The following is a 24,986-nucleotide window of genomic DNA, read 5'->3' on the forward strand; positions in this document are numbered from 1 at the left end:
GCGCAGGGCCCCCACTGTTTAATTTAAACCTGCCAGTCCCACGGATCGGCGTCAAACTCAGTGATGTCAACAGTCTTTCCCGTGGACGCCGGAACGTGAAGGATATAAAAGAAGCATGTAAAATTAGTCTTGTGTTGACTAACCTGGTGTATGTGTATTGCTTTAGTAGCTTTACCGAAGTAGTCGCTACAACAGCACTAGCGATCCAGATTGGAATGCAGCACTGTCTGTAAGGAGTTTGTTCATTCTCCTTGTAATCACATGTGTTTCCTCTGGATGCTCTATTTTCCTCCCACCCTCCAAAACGACGCACGCACGCACGCACGCACGCACGCACGCTATTTGCTGTGCTGCTATTTTAATTTATGTTAGACAGATTTATAATACATTTTTATTGTTTTAATATAACATTACTATTAATCCAGCTTCCCAAATGCAAGTTTCAGTAGAAAAATATTTAATGGTTGCACTGTAGGAGTTATGTGAATGTTTTATACTGTTTTCCATCATCCTGGGGGCACTCTAAAACACGGGCTATTAAGGTTCAGATTTTATACTTGGCATGCAAGATGATCCCTGGTTTTGGGGTAACATTTTTAAGGTTCAAATATCATCTAACATGCCAACATATGGGGAATACAGCACAGAAGCACACCCTTTGGACTATTGAGTGTACACAAAACATCAAACACCTGCTTTCTAGTCCATTTAATTTATTTCTGGACATTTCAATCAAATCCTCGCAGATTCCATCATTCACCCACAAAAGGGAAATTAACAGTGGCCAATTAATATACCAACCTGTATGTCTTTGGAATGTGGGAGGAAACCAGAGCACCTGGAGGGATCTTCCACAGTTACAAGGAAAATGTATGATCTCCACACTGACAGACCACACAAAGTCAGGATTAAACATGGGTCACTTGCTTAAGGTGTCTCTGGTTCTAGAGCACATCTTCAGAACTACTGTGGAGATGTTGTTCAATCCCTCAGCCTTTGTGTATCAAATGCTATCAGCTGTTTCATGATAGCATAAGGAGTGAATCAATTTGTCTGAAGACTGCTGCCGTGATGGTGGAGGTCTCAGGAGGAATTTGAGCTGGATCATCTCTTTGGCACTTCTGGTGGCTGCAAATATTTCGGCCATTTCTTTATCATTCACAAATTGGGTCCTGCCTTCATTGAGATTAGGAATGTTCTTGGAGACTTCTCCCATCATCTGTTTAATTGCCCATCATCATACATACTATTTTGTGAGATGGGACTGCAGAGCTTTGATCCCTTAGGACAGTTCTCCGTGTTATAAGAATACATGTAGTCCTGTATTGTAACTTCTCTAGAAGATTGGGTTCCATTATCTTCAAGAATTTTTGATCCTGCTCCTAATATGTCCCTTTTTTATTTCTCGTTGAACTAGCTTTGATCCCCTGGCAGCAAGAGGTATCCAAGTCCATGAAGTTGCTGGTTGTGATGTACATTTCTGCTACAGATTATGGTGGACCTCAACAATGCCCAGTTTTGAGCTGATTAATCTGTTCCAAGCCCATTTAGTATGATAGTATTGCCACTGAACACAAAGAAGGAGAACCTTGGTGTGAAGACAGAACATTATCCTGAGGACTGTGCAGTAGTCACCCAATGCAGTCATGGACAGATGAATCTGTCACATGTAGTCTGAACAAGGTGAGGCTGGTTGAAAACTACAAACTTTTCAACAAAGGATGAAAGAAGGTAAGCACTTCTGCAGGCTATATCAACTGCAAGGAAAAAACCGGATTCCAGTATTTAGTGTTCTGTTAACCATTCCTTTGAAAAAACCGACCTGGCTCAGCAAAGTCAAATAGTTTATGAAAGATAAATCATGTTTATTAGAGATCTTTGAAGATGTAACAAGCATAGTAGTTAAAAAGGAGACAATGGCTGCAGAGTACTTGGGCAATCAAGAAGGTATTGCATGAAAATTTACTAGGGGTTTATGGGGGTGACAAGACAGAGATAAACAATTTATTTTGGTTGGCAGGAAATAATGGTAGAGTGCCTCAGGGTCAGTGCTGGGCTTTCAGCTAGTTAACTATTTACAACCTCACTTGAAGGGCATTGTTTTCAAGTTTGTTTATGGAGCAGATAGGTAGAAATTTAAACTGCAAGGAATACAACTATCTGCAAAAGGACAAGTGACAAGTGAGAGGGCATTAATGTGGTAGGTATATTGAGGGAAATTAGAGCTTATAAACTTTGGTAAGAAGAGCTCAGAAACAAAGTCTACAATGTTATTCAAATAATTGTGATGTCCACATAGAAGAGTCATAAAATGTTTTATATTCAGGCACAGAAAGTGAATCAGAAAGCAAATGTTGGTCTTTATAGCAAGGGGAAGGCACATGTGTAAGGAACTATGAACTGCAGCATGGTTTTAATGAGAGCAAATTTGGGGAACTAGGGCTTTAGTTTTCTTATGTGGAGGTGCAGTGAAGCCTCACTAAATCAATTCCTCAAAAGAGCAGGCGGTCTCATGAAGAAAGATAAAGGAAAATTTAGCCAGTGCTCTCTGGAGTTCAGAAAATTGCAAGATACCACATGGATTCTGAAAGTCATGGAAGGCTAATGTGTAATCTCAGAAGAAAGGGGTTAAAAACTTAATCCTGAAGATGAGGAGAAATTTCTTCTCTCAGTCAGAAGTGAATCGTTGGTAGTTCTTAACCCATGTGGCTGTTGACATTGCCATAAGGTATATTGACGATTAAAATAGATTTCAGTCATCAATATACCTAATAACACTGTCAACATATTTTATAGCTGCAGGGAATATAATAGTGTTGAGAATCTGCCAGGAAAGTGAAGTTGTGGCCAAAGATCAGATATATCATAATCTTAATGGCCAAGAAGACTCAATGCCCTATTCATACTTTTTGCTCAGAGTGCTCTTAATGAAAAAAAAATACACGTTGTTGCTTCTTCCTGGGTTCAGGCTGATGGCGCACATCCCCACTCTCTTTGCTGTGAATTTTGCTTTCTTTTTCTCTCTGCAATGATTTACAAACCTTAAATGCCATCTTAAGACTAAAACACAAGGCTTTCAATTAGTGTGACTTCTAATACAGCAAAATATTTAACATTTTACAGAACAAAAGCAGCCATACTTCTCAAGAATCAAAATATTCATCTTTGAAGGGCTAAAGTGCATCAGTAATGTTGTTAAAATCAGAATAAAGTCACAACTTTGCTTATTTCATGACTATCTGTTTTCCTCATTAATATTTTCAGAACAGTGCTTCAGGTTGAAATGTGCCATACCTAAGTGCTGACTTTGCCAATACCATCCACATCCAGAATGGTTTCTCTTACATTATACTTCCATCAAAAGGAGAGATTCACACATGTTTTTGTTGTTTCAGTAGCGGATCTTCAGAGAAGTTATTTCTTTATGAAATGGTCACCTATATATTTTATTTAAAAACCAGAATATGACCAAGAAATAACACATCCAATATGTTCTTCTCATGAACATAAATCTATGTTCATGAATCAATGAATCAATAAATCTAACCATTTCTTCCATTTGATCTCTTCCTATTCCACACCAAAACTAAATCTCTCCCAAAAATCTACCAACCCCAATCACCATTTTTAATTCTAATTTGTTGCCATTTTCCTCCAAATGGATGCAAGAAACTAAAGCAGGAATATGCGATTCAGATTATATTTTACTGCTACTTTCCTGCACTAGCCCCATATCTCTGAATTCCCTTAACATCTTAAATCCTCTCTTTTTCCAGTATTTTGATTGAGTTTCATATATGCTCATACATAGGTAATAACATGAATATATATCCATAAACAGCCTATGAAAGAGACAAAAAAACTCCAAAATATATATAAAACAAAAACTATTCTAATAATCTAACCCTCCCCTTGTGAAGTTATGATTAAACATACAAGTTCACGTATAGTTTATTTAGATTACTGATATTGTATTGTAATTTTATTATTTTATTCTTAATTTTTTTAATGTAATCTTATATGTTATTCATGTTATAAAATCTTAAATAAAATTAAAAAAAAACATACAAGTTCTATTAATTCATAGAAACATAGAAGATAGCAGGAGTAGGTCATTCGACCCTTCGAGCCTGCTCCGCCATTCAACGAGATCGTGGCTGATCTTAAAGTTCAGTACCCCATCCCCGCCTTCTCTCCGTAACCTTTAATACCCTTATACTGAAGAAATATATCCAATTCCCTCTTAAATATATTTAATGAACCAGCCTCTACTGCCCTCTGTGGCAATGAATTCCACAGATTCACCACCCTCTGGGTATAGAAATTCCTCCTCATCTCGGTCCTAAATGGTTTGCCTATTATCCTCAAACCATGGCCCCGGGTTCTGGATTTTCCCATCATTGGAAACATCCCATCTGCATCCATTCTGTCCAGTCCTGCCAGAATTTTATATGTCTGTATGAGATCCCCTCTCAATCTTCTAAACTCCAGCGAGTACAATCCCAATTTGCACAATCTTTCCTCATAAGTCATTCCTGCCATTCCAGGTCTCAGCCTGGTGAATCGCCTCTGCACTCCCTCCATTGCAAGAACATCCTTCCTTAGATAAGGTGACCAAAACTGCACACAATACTCCAGGTGGGGTCTCACCAAGGCCCTGTACAGCTGCAGTAAGGTATCCTTGTTCCTATATTCAAACCCTCTTGATATGAAGGCCAACATACCATTTGCCTTTTTAACCGCCTGCTGTACCTGCATGCTCGCCTTCAGAGACTGGTGTACAAGTACCCCTAGGTCTCTCTGCACTTCCCCATCTCTTAATCTATTGCCATTCAAATAGTAATCTGCCCTCCGGTTTGTATTACCAAAGTGGATAACTTCACATTTATCCACATTGTAGTGCATTTGCCATGTATCTGCCCAGTCCTTCAATTTATCCAAATCACACTGGAGCTTCCTGACCCCCTCTTCCGTGCACACAACCCCTCCTAGCTTAGTGTCATCTGCAAATTTGGAGATATTACATCCAATCCCCTCATCCAGATCATTAATGTAAATTGTGAACAGCAGGGGTCCCAGTACAGATCCCTGTGGCACCCCACTGGTCACCGCCTGCCACTCAGAAAACGAGCCATTTATCCCAACTCTGTCTTCTACCTGCCAGCCAGTTCTCAATCCACATCAATACTTTGCCCCCAATCCCATGAGCCTTGATTTTGGAAACCACTCGTTTATGCGGGACCTTATCAAAGGCCTTTTGGAAGTCCAGGTACACCACATCCACTGGCTCTCCCCCATCTATTTTACCTGTCACAATCTCAAAGAATTCCAATAGATTTGTCAAGCACGATTTACCTTTTGTAAATCCATGTTGACTCCATCTGATCCCTTCTCTGCTAGTCATATGCTCCGCTATTACATCCTTAATAATGGATTCCATCATTTTGCCCACTACTGATGTAAGGCTCACCGGCCTATAATTCCCCGCTTTTTCTCTACCCCCCTTTTTAAATAGTGGGGTAACATTAGCTACCCTCCAATCCATGGGTACTGATCCTGAGTCTATCGAGTTCTGGAAAATAATTCTTAAAGCATCTGCTATCTGAATGGCCACTTCCTTAAGTACCCTAGGATGTAGATTATCAGGCCCTTGGGATTTATCTGCCTTCAATCCCATCAATTTCCCCAAGACCATGTCCTTAGAGATACTGATTTCTTTCAGTTCCTCCCTTGCATTAGTCTCTATGTTTCCCAACATCCTTGGGAGGTTATTTGTATCCTCTCTTGTAAAAACAGAACTAAAGTAAGAATTTAATTGGTCTGCCATTTCCTTATTCCCCATTATATATATTCCCCTGATTCCGACTGCAAGGGACCTACTCTGGATTTCACCAATCTTTTCCTCTTGACATATTTATAAAAGCTTTTGCAGTCGGTTTTTATATTTGCCGCAAGCTTACTTTCGTAATTTATTTTTGCTCTCTTTATTAATCCCTTCGTCCTCCTTTGGTGCATCTTGAACTGCTCCCAGTCTTCAGTTGTGGTACTTTTTTTGGCCAATTGATATGCTCTCTCTTTGGACCAAATGCTGTCTCTAATTTCCCTTGTTATCCACGGTTGAGTCACCTTTTTTTGGTTTATTTTTATGCCAAACCGGTATAAACGATTTTTGCAATTTCTCCATTAGATCTGTGAATGTTTTCCATTGTCTATCCACAGTCAACTCCCCCATAAACACCACCCAATCAATCTTACTCAACTCCCGTCTCATACCATCATAATTCCCTTTATTTAAATTCAGGACCTTAGTCTCGGTTTTAATTTCATCACTCTCCATGTCAAGTGAGAATTCGATCATATTGTGATCTCTCCTACCCAAAGGGCCTCGTACAACAAGATTGTTGATTCGCCCCTTATCATTGCATAATACCCAATCTAAAATGGCCTGCTCCCGAGTTGGTTCCTCGACATATTGGTCTAGATAACCGTCCCGTAAACATTCAAGGAATTCCTCCTCCTCAGTATTTTTACTAATTTGGCTAGTCCAATCTATATGCAAATTAAAATCTCCCATGATGACAGCTGTTCCCTTATTGCATGCTTTTCTAATTTCTCTTTTAATGCCTTCCCTCACTTCTACACCACTATTTGGAGGCCTATATACCACCCCCACTAACGTTTTCCGCCCCTTGCTATTCCTCAGTTCTACCCATACAGATTCTGCATCTTCCGAGTTGATATCCTTTCTGTCAATCATGTCGGTCCCTTCTCTCACCATCAATACTACCCCACCCCCTTTTCTTTCTTGCCGATCCCTCCTAAATATCATATACCCCGGGATGTTAAGTTCCCAGGCTTCATGAAAGAAAAGACAACCAATCCGTAAAATGGGATCCAATAATTGCATAAATTATGAAAATAATTAAGGAAAGGACCCCATAAATTTAGAAAATTAGGGTTAATTACAATAGTAAAGCATCTAATTTTTTCTAGAGAAAATCTTAAAATCCTGAATACACTCTGTGACAGGAGAGGATTCTAAAGACTCGGTGCCCTCGGATTTAAGAAATTTCTAATTTGAAATGCACTGAAATAGCCAAACCCATAGTTTGGGGTTGTGACGTCCAATTCTAGGCACCTCAAGCAAGGGAAACATTTTATTCTTCAAGCAATTTATTTTCTTTTAATGTTTCAATGAGATTATGTAATATTCTTCTGACCCTCTCTGCCTGATTTCTCCTCATACACAATATTCCAACTGAATTCTCATGGGGGCCTTGTACTACATCTCTATTTTTGTGCTCAGTTTTTGCAGTAAAGGCAAACAATGTGGTTTGCCACATAATCTCTTGCAGTCCTTTTCATTGAATTGGACACAAAATCATTCAAATCCTTAGAATACCAAGACCTTTGTCTCATCATTTAAACTAGCCATTAACAACTTTTTTTCTGCTATGCATCCCCCCACCCCACCCCACCCTACCCCCCCTCCCCAACTGTCATATGACTCTGCTCAAAGTTTATGGGTCTCCTTCCCTGTGAAGTTTTGGTTTCTACTGTACTTCTCTACTTCAGACTACATAAAAAACAAAAAAATATTTATGTTACAGGAGGTGAAATGAAAACAAGGCTTTCACTTAAATGTGCTGTGGGCCTCTGTTAAGGATGACTGATTTAAATTATTCCTTTCAACTTCATCCTTAAATAAGAGCCAACATGAGCACGGGAGTGTGACCAGGAATTGAAATGGTTGGCCACTGTGGTTGCAAACGGAGAAGTGCTGAGTGAAGTGATCTCCCAATCTGCGACCGGTCTTTCCAATACAGAGAATGCTACAAAGGGAGCACTGGATGCAGTAAACAAGTTCTCTGGATGTACAAGTGAAGTGTTGCTTCACTTGAAAGGCCTGTTTGGGGCCTCGGACCACAGTGAGGGAGGAGGTATGGGCGCACGTGTTGCACCTCCTGCGGGCAACAGGGGAAGGTGCCGGGGGTGCAATGGGTGGGGAGGGATGAGTGCACGAGGGAATCACAGAGAACGGTCCCTGCAGAAGGCTGAGGGGAGAAGAAGGAAAAATGTGTCTGGTGGTGGGATCCTGTAGTAAGTGTTGTAAGTTCAATGGATGATGTATTGGACACAGAGGCTGGTGGAGTGGTAGGTGAGGATGAGGGGAATTCTGTTTGTTGCGTCTAAGAATAGAGGGGGCCAGGGAAGAGAAGCAGGAAATCGAGGAGATGCAGGTGAGGGCTGTGTTGATAGTGGTGGAGGGAAAGCCGCATTTGTGGAAGAAGGCAGACATCTCAGAAGATCTGGATTAGAAGACCTCATCTTGGGAACAGATACTGTGGAGATAGAGAAATTGAAAGAAGGAAATAGAATCCTTGCAGGGGACAGGGAGTGAGGAAGTGTAGTCCTGGTGTTGTGGGAGTTAGAATGTTTGTAGTATATGTTGGTGGAAAGCTTGTCTTCCAAGATGGAGACAGAGAGATCCTGGAAGGGGAGTGTTACCAGAGATGGACAAGGTGAGTTTGAGATCAGGGTACAAGAAGGCTACAAAGTGGATGAAATTGACAAACTCACAGTGGGCACACGAAGCAGTCCCGATGTTGTCGTCGATATACTGGAGGAAGAGTTGAAGGGGTCTTGCCTATGTAGGTTTGCAGCATGGATTGCTCCACAAAGCCCACAAACAGGAAGGCATAGCTTGATATCCAACAGATATCCATGGCTAATCCTTTGATTTAGAGAAAGTGGAATAAGTTAAAGAAGTTATTTAGAGCGAGGACAAGTTCTTCCAAACAGAGGAGGGTAGTGGTGATCGGGTCCTAGGACCAGGAAGAAGTGGAGTGCTTTCAGATGTTCTGATGGGGGATAAAGGTATACTGGACATCCATTGGTTCGGGAAATCTGAAGTCACTGAGGAAATGGAGGGAATGTGAGGTGTCGTGGATGTAGGTGGGGATGGATTGGACCAGGGGAGAAAAGAGGCAAGATAAGATGAAATTAGTTTGGTGGAGCAAAAGCAGGCAGAAACAATGTGACTGGGTTTGTGCATCTTGGATAGAAGGTCAAAATGGGGGTGGGAGAGAATGAGATTGGTGGCCGTGGAGGGGAGATGACTAGATGTGATGAGGTTGGAGATGGTATTGGAGACAGTAGCCTGATGTGTAGTGGTGGGGTCCTGTGGAAGGGGTCGATACGAGAAGGTGTCTGAGAGCTGTGGATTGGCCTCAGCAAGGTAGAGATCAGTGTGCTAGACCACATGTGTACCACCATTGTCTGTGGGTTTGATGGCAAGGTTGGGATTTTTGTGGAGAGAGTGAACGGTATAGCATTCTGAGGAGGTGAGGTTGGAATATGAGGGGGGGGGGGGGAGGGTTGGTAAAGTTGAGACAGTTGATGTCTCAGCCAGTGTCTACAGATTTTTGTGATTACTCTTGAAGAATATCTTCATTTCACTTTCATTTATTGGCTAATATCCTGAAACACGAATTCTTTTCTTTGTTGAGTAATAGTTCTGAAGGAAAGGAACCAACTCAAAACATCAGCTCTGTTTTAACATCGAACAGTACAATGCAAGAAAAGGTTCTTCCCCTACATAAAACATTGTGCCCAAATTAAACTGAGGCTCTACTACTTGGCCAAGATACATAACCTTCTATTTCCTGGCATATTCATGTTTCTATCTATAAGCCTCCTAAACACTACTATTGTATCTGCCTCCACCAGCATGCCTATTATCCATTCCGGGCTCTACCTACCACATTGTAAAAAAAATACTTGCCTAACACATCTCCTTTAAACTCACCCAGACTCAAAAAATTGCAGATCCTCTTCTATATATTGTTGCCCAGGGAAAACAATTCTGACTATCTACCCTATCTGTACCCCTTCACAATTTTATAAACTTCCATCAGGTCTCCCTTCAGCCTCCCACACACCAAAGAAAACAACTCAAGTTTGTCCATCCTCTCCCCATAGCACATACCCTCTAATCCAAGCAACCACTTCTGTACCCTTTCTGACACATCCACATCCTTCCTGTCATGGGGCAACCAGAATACCACATAGTACTCCAATTGCAGTCTAGCAACATTTTACTTAACTGCAACAAGACTTGCTTATTTTTATGCCCAATGTCCCTCCAAATGAAGGCATGCATACTATATGCCTTCTTTATCACCAATCTACTTCTGTGGCTACTTTCATAGAGCAATGAATCATACCCCACAGATCCCTTTGCTTATCTATGCTCATAAGAATCCCAACATTAACAGCATATTTTTTCCTGAGGAGGAGTCACGTGATGGAGTAGTGGCCGGACAGTGAACTCCAGCCCTCTCCAGAAAAGTCGGGAAAAACAAGAGAAAATACAAAGGCACAGAAATAAAAGTTACAGAAAAGTGAGTATAAAGGTGGAAAGAAGATGGCGACAAAAAAAGAAAAATCGAAAGCAACGGTAAGAAGAGAGGAAGAGAAGACAAAGGAGGAAAAAGGTGAAGGCCTTACCTGTCCGAAGAGGCCCGCTGCAGAGAGAGAAACCCGCTCCCTCAGATCGGTAAATAATGGACTACAAAAATGGCTCGCAGAGCCGAGTAAAAGTGCGCAACCGCGCATGCGCGATGCGAATGAAAGAAAACACACCGACGGGAGGGGGGACCAGCTGGGGAGTCGATCTCCACAGCCGGCAACGACAGCTGCAGAACACCTGCAGCAAGAAGAGACCACAGAAGACAATAGAAACAAGAAAGAAGAGGAGGAAAGGGCAACAAAGAAACAACAGATGGCCAACCCAGAGGAAGAAGAAGAGGAAGAGGAAGAGTATGGTGAAATAGAAGAAGAAAAGAAAGGCAAGGTAAAGGATATACTTGCTCTTATTAAAGGATACATGGAGTCATTTAAAGAATGGCAAACACAGGAATTTAAGGATTTAAGAAAAAGAATAAACAACACAGAAGAGAAAATAAATAAAATGGAGATGACCTTAACAGAAATGGGAAAAAAAATGGACAAGATGGAAGAGCGGGCAGTAGCAGCAGAAATGGAGGTAGAAGACTTAAAAAAGAAATTGGAGAAATCTAATAAAAAAACTAAAGAGACACAAGAACTACTAGCTCAAAAAATAGATACAATGGAAAACCATAACAGAAGAAATAACATAAAGATAGTGGGCCTTAAGGAAGATGAAGAAGGCAAGAATATGAGGGAGTTTATAAAAGAGTGGATCCCTAAGACCCTAGGATGTCCAGAACTACAGCATGAAATGGAAATAGAAAGGGCACATAGAGTATTGGCCTCTAAACCACAACCACAACAAAAACCAAGATCTATTGTAGTAAAATTCCTAAGATATACTACAAGAGAAAAGGTACTGGAGAAGACAATGGAAAAAGTAAGAGAGGGCAACAAATCACTGGAGTATAAAGGGCAAAAATCTTCATTTATCCAGATATAAGTTTTGAACTCCTAAAGAAGAGAAAAGAGTTCAATACAGCAAAGGCGATTTTATGGAAGAAAGGGTATAAATTTATACTAAAGCATCCAGCGGTATTGAAAATATTTATTCCAGGACAACAAAACAGACTATTCTCGGATCCAGAAGAAGCACGAAAATTTGCAGAACAATTACAAAAATAGACTGAGGGAGGAAGACGGGTAATGAGAGTTAAAATGATCACGATTGATATGTATGTGGGTAAAGACAAAAATAGACTGAGGGATGAAGACGGGTAATGAGAGTAAAAATGATCACGATTGATATGTATGCGGGTAAAGAGGTATAAGAGTGAATAGAGACAATGAGCATACAAGAATGTATCTGTACTTCGAGGAAAATATAGATAGTATAGACAAGAATTAATAAGGGAAGGTAATGGAATAGAGAGAATAAGGAGGGAATTAAAAGAGTGACCTTTGTGACATATGTAAAGTGAAATCTTTTCTGGGGGAGGCGGGGTGGGGGGAAATAGCGGTCACTGCAAAATCAGTTGACGCTTGCGAGTGGATTCGCAAATCCAAATGGAGAGGGGAGATGTGGTTGTCCGACAAGGGATAAAGGACAACTCAGGAGGTGAAGGGGAGATTGGGGATAAATAAGATAGAAATAGGAGAATAAGGAAAATGTTGGATGTTGTAGGAATGTTGTCTTATAAAGAGTTGAAAATAAGAAAACAGAAATGGAAAAGGAGGAAAGGTAATGATGGAAAAACGGAAAGAGAAGATAAACAAAATATAAAAGGGCTACGCTGAACTATATGTCTTTAAATATTAATGGAATACATAACCAAATTAAAAGGAAGAAACTACCAAATTTAAATGAATAAATGTATTCCATTAGAAAAAATAACATATTGGTTAAGAAATAATATTGAAATATTCGAACAAGTATAGGAGCCTTACATTAAATACAATAGCGAAAACCTACCGGGGACAAACATTACCTAAGTTGATGGAAGGAGAAGGAAAGAAAAGAATGGACTCAGTAGAATTTCTGGTGTAATTTTGTTGAATGACAACATTGTCTGACTGGCTTAATGCAACCTAGATTGTATACCTAAAATGGATGAGAGGGGGGGTGGGGGGGTGGTTTGGGAGGAAAGGGGGGGGGGGGAGAAAAAGTCACTGTATATGTGTGAAAAAGAAATAGTGTATATCATGGCTAATGTGATTTATGGTGTGAAAAATAAAAAAAATAAAAAAAACAGCATATTTTTTCCTTACATTTGACCTCCAAAAGTGCAGCATCTCACAATGTCTGAATGAAACTTCAATCTGCCATTTTCTGCCCATATCTGTAACTGATATATATCCTGTCGAATTCATTGATCACCCTCTACAGTGTCCACAACTCCAGAAATCTTTGCATCATCTACAAACTTAACAACTCACCCATCTAATTTTTCATCCATGTCATTTTTAGATATTACAAACAGAGGTCCCAACATCAATCCTTATTCTTCATAGGTCATTGATCTCCTTTAACAATAATACCCTTCGACCACAACCTTCTGTCTCCTAATGGCCAGCCAACTCCAAATCCAAGTTATCGTGGATCCCATTCATTTGTACCTTCTTGATCAGTCCATCATGAAGGACCTTGTGAAGTACCTTGATGAAGTCCACCGACCGCCCTACTCTAATCAACCATCTTTGTCACCTCTTCAAACAACCATCAAATTTGTAAAACATGCCCTTCCCCACACGAAGTTATGCCAACTAACCCTTAATCTGAACATGCCTTTCTATATATGCATAAACCCTATTTTCTCTGATAGTTTTCCTGATACGGATGAGAGACTGATCATCCTGTAATTTTCCAGATTATCCCTATTTTCTTTCTTTAACAATGGTACAATATTGGCTACCCTGCAGTACTGAGACATTAGGCCTTTTTATGCGAGGCCCAGCTCTGAGGGAAAACAAACTTACTTTTCATGAGAGGTGCCTCGTAGAGCCTCTGGAGCCAATGGAGGTGGGGCAACTGGTGCCATAGCGCCACCCATCATAAATACATGACACAGAAATGGCCGTCTTGCCTATCCATAATTCCCCCATGCAGCTGGAACCTGTGTTTAAGAACAATTCTAGCTGTGTGGGGGATTATGGATAGGGAAGATGGCCATTGCTCTGCTGCGTTTTGAGCTGCTGACGAGTGGCCCGGTGAGGTGCCGGAGTGGCTGGCGGGGCTGTCACAGCCTGCACCAGTCTTGCCCTGACTGACCCCACCCTGATGGACCCCACCGGCCACCCCTGCCCTGACGGCCCCTACCCTGATGGACCCCCAGCCAAACAGTTCCCACCAGCTACCCCTAACCTGACGCTCCCCTCCCTGATAGCCCCTAACCCAATGGCTCCTTCCAACCGCCCCTGCCCTGAGGAGGTCATGGAGGGAGAGGGGTGAGTGTGTGGGAAAGAAAGGGAAGATAGGTCACTGGCTGATGGCATCATCACGATGTCATCAACCCACCCCTAGACAGCCGCTTGCAGCAGCTGTATATTCGCGTGAGGCAGCAAAGCATTGCACTCTGCCGACGATCCTTCCCCAAGAGGGATTGCAGTTGGCACCTTGGAGCCGGCTACAGTGCATTCATAGAGTCACGTCCCCTGACGCAAGGAAGGAGAATCTCCGCCTTTGCAGTTGGGCTTTTTCACTGCATGAAAGGGATAGCCTGTGGCTCATTTCTCCACAGATGCCGTTTGCCCTACACTTCCTGTGAATCCATTTATGCTTTTAGTTCTAATTATTGTAGCACAAACATGTAAATCATGAGGCACTGAATGGTTGCTCTTCTGCCAAACCAGAATTAAAAAATCTGAAAAGCTTCGATACTTCACTCAGATATTAACTCAGCATCAACTTGACAGGTACTGGGATGTAGTCAAGACCCAGACTCAAAAGTGCCAATATTTTTGTTTATTAAAGAAATACTGAATTGTTGAGTCAATGCTCCTCAAATGAAATGTTACAAAGAAACCCTTCAATCTCTCTCTTACACATGTGGGCATAATAATCCCATATTTTTATTCCAGAAACAAGCTCCCTCAACCCATACAATGGGAAACACATTGCTGCGAAAAAATGCTCTCCAAAATAAATAAGCAGAGATGAAACAACTGTAATAACTACAGTCTAAACATAGCTAAATGACATATATTGAAGGTTAAAGATCAAGCATTTACAGTGAAAGGATTGATAAAAGAGACACAAAGTCTTCAAGTTACAACTTCAAAACTCAACAATGAAGGCGTGTCAATTATTATTTCCATTGTTAGTTTACTTTTCATTCCATGACTTGACTCCTTACTTGTGTATTTGGTGGTTATCAGATATGAAAATAACACTATTATTACCCTCCATACTCCTTCATGTTTGTATTCTTGCACATCCTTGATTTAAATTACAACCCCACTGGTGCCCATCTTCAATTGCCTTCCAAGTCCCTAAACTTTACCTGCAAAAATGCTTCTGCTTTGCTACCACTTTCCTCCATTCACATGCTTTTTAAAAACTTAAAATGTAATCCAATTTTGGTCATTTTCCTTCTCTCTCTTTTTACACATCATTTTATTTGATATTCTATGAAGCATTGATGATATTTTAAAGGCGCCATACATATTCAAGTTGCTATTATAATTCCTCGAGGAAGATCATTTTCAAGAATTGAAAAAAAAATGAAGTATCTGAATAATGGAGTGGGGAATAAATTAATTCTAGAATTGTTCAAAATCAATGAATAGGACAGACATAAAGAAATTGAAGAACACAGAAAATGGAAAAGAGTATTACAAGCCGAAAATGGGTTCCATTTATCTACAAAGTGATGCATGCTTCTTTCCTGAGTTTGGTCCATTTCCACCTTGGCCCACACCGGAGGTTGATCAGTATCAAACAATCTATTAATAAACTTTAATTGTGCTGCTTCATAATAATTTGGAAAATGTGGTAGTTGAAGTCCTCCTAAATCATATCTCCATGTCAGCTTTTGCATGGAAACTCTAGACAACTTACCTTTTCATAAAAAAGGTGAACTGATTAAAGGATTTTCCCAGTATAGCACTCTGAGTGGATTGAAATAAATACTGAATACAAGGATATAGATTCATTTTAGTATTCAATGTTAAGGGTAACTCCTTCCATCTATTTAAATCAAATTTAATCTTGTTTAATAAAGCCCATTAATATTAAAACTTAAAGTATTCACTGCTTTATCCATTGGTATCTTTTAAAAGCAATTGGAAAATATATCTCCCCTTCACCTCTCTCTTCCCAACTCCTCAGTGTTTCAAATCTTTTTTTAACTCTTACGTTAAGGCATATCCAGCTCATCAATCCAGTTAGAATATAAAGAAAGAAAAACAAAAATAATATAAAAATATTATATATATATCATATAAAAATAGTCAGGGACTCATTTAAGGGCTCTTACTTGAGCACTTTATTGATTTTTTAAATTCTCTCTATATTGCAATTATTTTTTACATTTGTTATCTGTTTACTGTTCCATGCATATGCTGTGTACAGTATTTTTGCACTACCAATAAGTGGTAATTCTGTCTCATCCACAGGAAAAAGAACCTCAGGATTATATGTGGTGTCATGTATGTACTCTGACAATAAATCTGAAATCATCTCCTGCCTAGGAAAGGCAGGCAACATTCTGACAGACCCATTGACCCAAACACATTCTCTTTTTCTCCTCCCATCAGGAAGAAAACTTGAGCTTGAAAAGAAGCTTAATGGCAGGTTTAATGACAGTTTTTTTTTCCCCCTGCAGCTGAGAGTCCCAAACCAATGCTCTCATGCTTCATGCTAATTAATTTTGCTCTTCAATAAATTGTGTTCTATCCTCTGTTAATTATGTTCTCTACACCACTGCATAAATGTTAGAGATAACATTTGTTTACTGAAGAACCTGACTCACTCACAGCACAAGGTATTTTGTAACAAATAAACCCATAAATAGCAACTGATGTGGAAGCATGATGCTAAATTCTCTACTTTACTCAATTAAAAATGCTTAATTCACAATTTTATTTGAATCAAAACTACCCACAAAACTATTCCCACATGCTAATTTATTGCAATAGTTTTGTTTTGTTGCTTCTTTTAATATACAAATTATCCAGCAAAGTCATGATCAAAAGCAAATTGTCTCTAATTAAGTAGAAGCAAACTTATGATCTCTACAATTCCAGAACAGATTTTAAAAAGTGGTTTATTCAGAGGGATCTAGAGGTTCTGAAACATTCAGTGGCTAACGAAACAAGAATAAAACAAAATATCAAGAAATTCTTTCAGTATTTCTCATATCAGAGTTGGAAAATATTAAAGATGGAAACAGCAATTAGTTTCTTCTTGTGTTTACAAGGGACTTCAAGTACAAGGCCAACAAAAGCTCAAGTAGAATGAGGGATTTCCAGACAAGAAATCTTTTAATATTTAAAAAAACTAAATTTAACCCCAGAGCACTGAAAGAAGCTTGCAATGTGGTTCAAGATGCAGTCATTGTGAGAAAACTATTCGTTTGGAAGCAAGCCAATGCTGTCCCTTTGCCATGAAATAGGAAATAATGTCCCATTAATCATATATCAATATTGAAGATCATTTAAATTATTTCAAATCTACAAGGATTTTTTTTAATAACAGCTTGGATAAATAAGTGTGTCAAGTCATCTTTATTTATCACATGAGTGTTTCTCCAAGACCACAGAGCATACTTACATAAATATAAATTAGAATAGAAGCTAAACACATTAAAGTATTAAGACTTATACAGTAGAAGTCTATAGTACCCTATCCCCAAATGTTCTGGAAGTTGAGAAGTCTGGTGGCTTGGGGGAGAAAGCTTTTGCCCAATCTGGACATAAGCACCCGAGTGCTGGAAGACCTCCTACCAGATGGCAGAAGGGAGAACAGTTTACTTGAGGAGTGTGGAGTCCTTCACAATGTTTATTGCCTTTCAGCACCTCAGATTTTACCCAACTTTTTTCCCCCACTATATTTTTTTTAAATTCACATCCCTGGTCGTTTTTCAAAACAAAACTGTGAAATGTTATGTAGAAGAAAATTTTACACTAAAAAAAATGTGTACATTTATGTTGAAATGTAAAAATTGGGATAATAAGCTGAAAATGGGGATATCAAAAAGGTAAAAGAACATGTGGACAATTCATTACTTTGGGGAAATCAGGAAAGGGGAGCACCTAATACATTGACCAAATAAGATATCAGCACCAGTACCACCACAGTTTAATTTTATGAATAACTTGAGTTTTAAAATTCAGGACTGAAGAGTTAAATTTTCAGATGGCACTATATTTAATTCTGTGACAACAACTCAAAGATATTTACACAGATAAATAATGAAACTGAAAATTAAAAGGACTGCTTAAATATCCAGGTTCCAAAGAGAAACAATCAATATTCCAAATAGAATCCACCACAATTTGGAGGATGTCATAGACAGACCCAAGGTCATCGCATCTCTGCAAACGCGCCCAGTTATTGTCACTCAGTATGAGAGAAATTTAAGACTTGGAAACAGTTCAGAACCAACTCTGATCAGCTCCAAATTACTTGACTGAGGAGAGACTTTCAGATATTTCAACCTCAAAAGGAAATAACCAAATATTTTTGTCCAACAGACCAAAGCAAAATAGTGCATGTGGTAGAATTCCAAAATTTAAACATAAAACACCAGAAACAGTCAATGGTCAAGTAACATCAAAAGAAGAGAAGCAAAGTTAGACATTCATATTGATGATCATCCAACCTGAATTATTTTTCTCTCTCCACAAAGAACTGCATTTTCACTTAGTTTCAGGTTTATTGTCATGAACATCTGTCACAAAATTTGTTGTTTTGTTGCATTATGGGTGCAAAAATTGTTACAAATTATATTTCTGCAAATACACCACTTAAAAATAAATAAATTAGTGGAAAAGAGGTAAAAAAGTGAGGTTAGTGTCTATTGTTCATTGTCCATTCATAAATCTAATGGAGGAGAAACAGTTTTGTAACATTGGGTGCTCATATTCAGGCTCCTGTACCTCCTTCCTCATGGTAGCAGTGAGAAGAGGGCATGACCTGTGTAGTGAGGGTCCTTGATGGAGACTGCTTGAGACATTGCCTCTTTTAAATGTCTTTAATGGAGTGAAAATTGACACCTATAATGGCACTGGCTGAATTTACAACCCTCTAAATTTTCCTATCCTGTGCTTTGGTGCCTCCACATCAGTACATCTATAGAAATCTGCAAGAGTCTTTGGTGACATAGAAATCTCTTCAAACTCCTAAAGAAGTATAGCTGGTGAGCCTTCTTCATGAATGTAATGATATGATGGTCCCAGGATAGATAGATAGACGTTGGCACCCATGAATTCGAAGTTCTTTACCCTCTCCACTGCTAATCCCATGATGAAGACGGGTTTGTGTTCTCTTGGTTTCTCCTTCCTGAATTCCACAATCTTCTCCTTAGTTTTACAAGGTTTTTGTTGGGACTGCTCTCAACCAGCTGATCTATCTCCCTCCTGGACGCTTCCTCATAGCTGTCTATGATTCCGCCAATGACCTTGGTGTCATCGGCAAATTTGTAGATGGCATTTGAATTGTACCTAGACATTCAGTCTTGGGTATAGAGCAGGACATCCCAAACATTTTAGACCATTGTGGAATCCTTGATCCCTCATTGACCTCCAGGCACTGAATACACCCCCCCACCTTTGTCAACATTCTTTGTATGGGGGGGGTGGTGGCGCTGGCCACAGGGGAGTGGCAGCGCTGGTGGTGCTAGCCGGAGGGGGGGGGGGGTGGGCGGGGTTCGCAGCAATGGCTGGGGGGTGGAGAGGGGCCTGCAAAGCCACCCTCCCCACCCCGGCCAGTACTGCCAACCCCCCCCCAAAGAAACAAAGAACACATAACTCTTTCATCTCCACTCTGTCCACCCTCCCTCATCTTCCCATTTGATCTCAATTTATTAAAGGCCGAAGCCAAACACAATACAGTGGCCATGAAATCCAACTCTCACGAGAGGCTGGCCACTCCTGACATAGGCACTATTTTCCGTAGATACATCCTTGCTTGCGACCAAAAATGTTCAATCACCCCATCCCCGACGTTTATTGACCCCCTTTCGACCCCCACCCCATCATTTATCGACCCCCAGGAGTTAATATTGACCACTGGAGAACCCTGGTATAGAGAGCAGTGGGCAAAGCACGCATTCTTGAGGTGCACCTAAGTTGATTGTCATTGACGAGAAGATGTTGTAACTGATTCACATTGACTGTGGTCTTCTGATGTGGAAGTCAAGGAGACAGTTTCAGAGGCCTAGGGTTTGAAGCTTGCTGACCAGTACTGAGATCATGATAGTGTTGAAAGCTGAGATGTAATCGATGAAAAGCAGCCTAATGCAGATGTTGCTATTGCCCAAGTGATCCAGGGCTGAGTGGGAAAAGAAATAGCAAGAGTATTGTTGCTAGTTCCCCAAAACTCCACATTACCATCATCAAGTGGCCCAACATCATCAACTTGCCAGTCACCACTGACCAAAAACTTCACTGGACCGACCACATAATTATTGAGGCTACCAGAGCAGGTCAAAGGCAGCCTTTGACTCATCCCCTAACATCCAAAGGCTTTCCCACATGTACAATGTCCAAGTCAAGAGTGTGAGAGACTATTTTCCACAGCCTGGATAAAAGAAATTCCAACAAAGCCAATCAAGAGAAAGAACCTTTCTTGACTGGCACCTGAATAACCATCCTAAATATTCACCCCCTTCACTGCAGGAGCACCATGACAATAGTGTACATTATCGCAAAATATGCTCCCAATTACTCATTTAGCTTATTCCTACACCATCACTGATATCTGAAGCCTCTACCACAAAGAAGGGCAAGCACAGTAAGTACTAAGAACACCACCACCTGCTGGTCTCTCTCTATGTTTCACAAGGTCCTAATTTAGAACTACATTACTGTTCCTTAATCACCACTAGATCCAAATCCTAGATCATTACCACCAAGTACGTATTGGAGAAATTGGCAGTCATCTTGCTAGTGGTGCCTACATTCAGAAAAATAAAACTTCAAGAATTCAACGAAACGTGCAGAGTACCATGGTTAATCATAAATAAGAAATTCTTCAATAGAAGTGAAGGCAATAAAGTTCTACAGGTATACCATCAAAAGCATACTTTCTGGATGCATCACTGCATGGTATGGGAGCTGCTCTGCTCAAGATTGGAAGTAACTACAGAAGATAGTCAATGCAGGTCAGAACATTACAAAAATTTCCCTCCCGTGGACTTCATCTACTGCTGTCTAGGAAAAGCAGCCAACATACTGAAAGACCTGTCATGTCCTGGACACACTTCCTCGTCCCTCCTTCCATTATAGAGATGGGCTTAAGAGTGTGAAAGCACCCATAAACAGGCTTAAAAGACAGTTTCTTCCCCTGAGCCATTGGGCTCCTGAATGAATGCTCTTTGCTACCCTTGCTTGGTGCTAATTAATCTTCATTTTTATTGTAATCCTGTCTGCTGTAAATTGTGGCACAGCATGGCTATATGTAATGTTAGAGACAACCTACTGGTCCATTCACAGAAGAACACATCATTGTACTTGGTATTTTGTGACAAATTAACTTAAATTGTTATTCTCAGATATCAAACCAAAGTGACCCAAAAGCTCTCCACACATACCTTTGAATGTATCATAATATTCAAAACAGAATATTTTTTACTCCAAAAAAAGTATTCATACACTGACTAATGGAAGTCTGAATTATTACAGGTTGTCCCTCTCTTATCTGGCACTCTGTGATCTGGCAACTCCATGGTCTGGCACGTTTGAATCTGCCACCGTTAGTACAAACTCCTTATAGACAGTGTGGGACTGTCAAGGTTGAACCTGCTGCGATCGGGACTGGGGCTCGAGTCCCGAGCTGTCTGTAAGGAGTTTTTACTCATGCCCTGATCGCTGGTGCTGTAAAGGCATTGGGCTAACTGCGCCACCCCTTTGTTCTACCTTTGATATATTTACATAGGGGGTTCCCTTAGGGGTCAATTTCTGTTTTCTATCATTTTCTGTGACCCAGCAATGGCCAGGTCCCAATGTCACCAGTTTAAAGAGGTACAATCTGTATTTAATAGCAATTTGGACAACAGAATTCAATGGAGATTTAAGATGAAATGTTCAACCTATAGTAATTTCAAACCCAAGAGAATTAATACACCATAATAAAAATAAATATTTACCCAGAATATTCTTCCTCAATCAAGGCTGTAATTTAGATGGAAACTATTGCTCATCAGGTCACTGGTATTCACCGCGGTAAAATATACTTGCATAACACATTCATTGAAGCCAAAGCTGTAAAAAAAACACCAAATAGACACCAGTCATTTAAAGCACTGCAACCTGATTAGATTATAAATCACGATCAATTCTTTCACAGGTTCCCTCACTAAGCTTTGATACTGACCTGTCACTTACTAGCTTTTGGCTGGATTTTGAATTTGTCAGCATATTTAGATGACATCCAACATGGATGACTTCTACTGTAATTATTGTACTTTTCAGCATATCCATTTCAGTCAAGCATATTTTCTTAGCATACATTGTAAACAAATTCTAATGTTGATTACATCAAAGAATAGTTCAAATTCTTAAGCGACATGTGAATGTTAAAGGTAAAATAAGGGATTCAGTGTCTTAATATTTGATGAGTTTCAAATATTCTTCTTATGCATGTATCAAATGTGTTTTACTCTTCAGATGATGATCCATTAGTTCTAGCAGATGATGAACAGGGTAACTGCCAATTGACACCCACCAACCCCCTCCCCCCACCACAACACTCTCCATAAAATTCACCATATAAAGGTTGATATCTGATTTAGTCATTAGGAAGCTCATTCTTTCTTACAGGGAAAAAAATTCTTTCTTTGGCTTCATTGACAACATATTGCATTTCTGCTTTTTTTTTAAAAAAATCCCCCAGCCATTATAAATGGAAGACTACAAGTCAAAAGTAATACACAGGGAAAGTAATGGAGGAACTCATAGGATCGGGCAGCATCCACGGAAAGCAACAGTCGATAAAGCTACACCAATATTTGATATTACTTCTGAATATTTTCCCCTGGAGTGTTGAAAACCAAAATATTGGTAACAAAAATAAAATGCCAAGTCAGTGGCTTCCTTCTGAGTCTATTTTCCTGCTCTTTAGAGTGAAGATGAAACCATGATCAAAGAGTAAGTGATTCATCCATTTCAGTTTTTAAACATTCTGTGTCAGAGAAACACTAAGTAAAAACAGTTTTGAAGCGCTGAATTAAACTGTATACTTAAGTTTAAGTTAAAGTAGAATGTTAACAGATCACAGTTTCAAAATAAAAAATTCAGGATACTGATGTAATCATGAAATATTCAAGTTTTAAAACATACTTTACAGTCAAATACTTCAACTACCATCAAGAAATAATACAACAATAAAGAGAATTTCTGAGTTACAAAGGAGACCAATTTTGAAGAATATGGGTCGGTCTTTATAAAGTAAACAAGACAATTTGCAGATGTGCATTCTACTCATTTGGAATACCACATGTTGAATGGAGTCAAGTCATTGGAACAACTTTTTTTAATTCAAATAAATGGAGAGATGAACAGAGTAGTCAACAGGTGATTAGTAATCTCTGGTTCACTTTTTTTAAAATCTGCACAACCAATTTCTGGTTTAGTCAGAGAGACACAGCATAGAAATAATTCATTCTGACCACCAAGTCAGTGCCAAACATCAACCATCCATTTACACTAACCCTACATTAATCTAATTTTTCATTCTCTGCGCCCGCTAATCAACTCCCTCCAGATGCTAACACTCATTTAGGTGCTCAGTCATAATCTAAAGAGCCAATAAATCTACCTATATGCACATTTTTGGGATGCAAGAAATCACCAGAAATCCAGTTACAGGAAGAACATGCAAGCTCCACAAAGAAGCATCGAGATCACTATTGAACCGTGGACTCTGAGACAAAGGCTTAATGAGCTGCTCCAATATGCCACCTTCATACTTTGTGTATATTTGGAACATACATTAGGCATAAACACACAAAGTTACAATCCATAATTCTTCCTGGATACACCACAACATCAACAGTCCTAAAATATCTTACCATGTGGTCTTAGTAATAAACAATTAGCTTATTTATTTGGATTGTTTTATCAACAATGCTATGAACCTCCACTCTTCACTGTTGGGTTTTAGAACTATCCAGTTCAAGGCCTCATCAGAGACTTAGTTCACATGTGAACTTGAGAGCTAAATTCCAGAGCCACAGAGAAAGTGACGGCCCTTGACAACAATGCCATATTTGACCAAATGTTACACTGAACAATGGGCATTATGGGGAAAATACTCCCAATAAAAGGACATTTCTCAAGACAAATAGGTTGTTGGAGCTCAGTCATCGCAGGACATCACTGCAGAAATTCCTCAACACCAACCTCAAGCATCTTCAACTGCTTCATCAGTAACCTCCCTTCCACCCAAATGCAAATGCATTCACAACTCTTCAGCAAATGAAACAGCCCTGCATGCACCAAGACTTGGACATGACTCAGCACGAGTGGATAAGTAAGAAGTAATGTTTACACCGAAGGACCAGGCTATGACAATCTTCAACAAAGCAATACCAAACCCTCCATCATCAATATTCCAGGGATCATAAGTAAATCAGCTGCAAAAAATAATGTGAATTTAGAGGATTGGTCTTCCACATTCTACGAGATAGGGAAGAAGAGTGATAGAATATTCAACATATTCCTAATGAGTACAGCTTCAAAAGCACCCAGGAAGCTCAACAAAGAATTCCCCAACCCTACTGAACCTTCACAAAAAGAACCAATGCATTTCAAGGTGACAAATGACCAACACCTTCTCGTGACCAACAAAAGATGCACAAGAAGTGTCAGCAATGGCCACATTTCAAAAGTGAATTTAAACAAAGAATGTTTGACCAAAATGTCTGCCCAATCTACTGAGTACTTCAACCATTTATTTGGGTTTTTTTAAATTTTCAATTTCCAGCATCTGCAGTTTTCTTTCACTTTGAATTTGAAAACATACGAAAAATATAAATGGCAAAAGACAAAAAAAAGGGAAGAAAGGAACTCTAACTTTGGTCTTAAATAATCATTATCCTATGTACACTGTTGATATAGTTTAATTCAAATTTAAATACATTTTGCAGCGGTTAGAGCATTGCTATTACAGCACCAGAGACCCAGCGCTCTCTGTAAGGAGTTTGTATGACCTGTGTGGGTTTTGTCCCTGTGCTCTAATTTCCTCCCACCCTCCAAAACATACCAGGTTGGTAGCTTAATTGATGTAATTAGGCAGCACAGATTTCGTAGCCTGGATTGGGTTTCTCCCATTGCTGCATTGTTAAAATAAAAGTAAAAATGCAATACAAAATGGT

General features: G+C 39.6%; 1 protein-coding gene across 1 annotated transcript in view; it reads right to left on the reverse strand.

Annotated features, from left to right (window-relative positions):
- LOC138762445 (microtubule-associated protein 2-like) overlaps window positions 1-24,986 on the reverse strand; it is a 434,932-nt gene that overhangs the window by 399,934 nt on the left and 10,012 nt on the right. The window contains exon 2 of the mRNA XM_069936203.1: window positions 21,759-21,873. The gene's annotated coding sequence lies outside the window, so the exon portion shown is untranslated. The remainder of the gene's footprint in view (window positions 1-21,758; window positions 21,874-24,986) is intronic.

Source organism: Narcine bancroftii, chromosome 4 (genome assembly GCF_036971445.1).
Source record: "Narcine bancroftii isolate sNarBan1 chromosome 4, sNarBan1.hap1, whole genome shotgun sequence".
NCBI classification, from domain to species: Eukaryota; Metazoa; Chordata; class Chondrichthyes; order Torpediniformes; family Narcinidae; genus Narcine; species Narcine bancroftii.